Genomic DNA, 1,112 nt, shown 5'->3' with positions numbered 1-1,112 from the left:
TATGGCGTTTTATACCTGACCATACTATGATGTTATTTGACATTTTTATATCTTAGTATGATATGACGTTTCTTTACATTTTCATGCCAGACTATATGATGAGGTTTTTTTTGGCATTTTTATGCCTTACTATACTATGATGTTCTATGATATTTCAAGGAGTAGTATACTGATATTTCATATATCTTGCTATAAAATTACTTTGCAATGCAGCAGCATAGTGGTGCAATGGTTAGGACTATTCCCTCACACTGAGAAGGTCAAGGGTTCAAACCCTGGTTTCAGACTTTATAATCCTGTGATGTTTTTGGATGGTTTCACGCTACAGTACGCAATTAAGTTTTTTATGCCTTACTATACTTGACGTTTTATGTTACAGTTTTATGATATTTCACGGAGTAGTATACTGATATTTTATATACCTTGCTATACAATGAGTTAGTGATCCAGCAGCATGGTGGTACGATGGTTAGGAATATAGCCTCACACTGAGAAGGGCAAGGGTTCAAACCCTGTTTTTAGGCTTTTATATGCTGTGACATTTTTGCGCCATCCTAAACTATGATGTTTTTTGACATTTTTATGCCTTACTATACAATGATGTTTTCATGACATTCTATGCCTAAGGGACAATAACCTTTTATGATATATCATGGATTAGTATGCTAAAATATTCTTAATATCTTGCTATACCATTAAGTTGTGATGTAGCAGCATCGTGGTACAATGGTTAGGATTGTTGCTTCACAATGAGAAGGTCAAGGGTTCAAACCCTAGTTTGGGGCTTTACTCTATTATGATGCTTTTTGATATTTTCACACCACAGTATAAGATGAATTGCTTTTCCATTTTTATGCCTTACTATACTATAATATTTTATGCCTCACAATACTATGATTTTTTATGATATGTCACGGAATAGTATAATGATATTTTATATACCTTTCTATACAAGGCGTTCATAATGCAGCAGCATGGTGGTAGAATGGTTAGGACTATTCCCTCACACTGAGAAGGGCAAGGGTTCAAACCCTGGTTTCAGGCTTTTATATACTGTGACATTTTTGCGCCATCCTATACTATGATGTTTTTTGATATTTATATGTCTTACT

The sequence above is a fragment of the Seriola lalandi genome, unplaced genomic scaffold (genome assembly GCF_002814215.2).
Source record: "Seriola lalandi dorsalis isolate HSWRI2012SDOR001 ecotype SW California unplaced genomic scaffold, Sedor1 jcf7180002054584, whole genome shotgun sequence".
In the NCBI taxonomy this organism is placed as follows: Eukaryota; Metazoa; Chordata; class Actinopteri; order Carangiformes; family Carangidae; genus Seriola; species Seriola lalandi.
Note: the sequence above shows the minus strand (reverse complement) of the source record.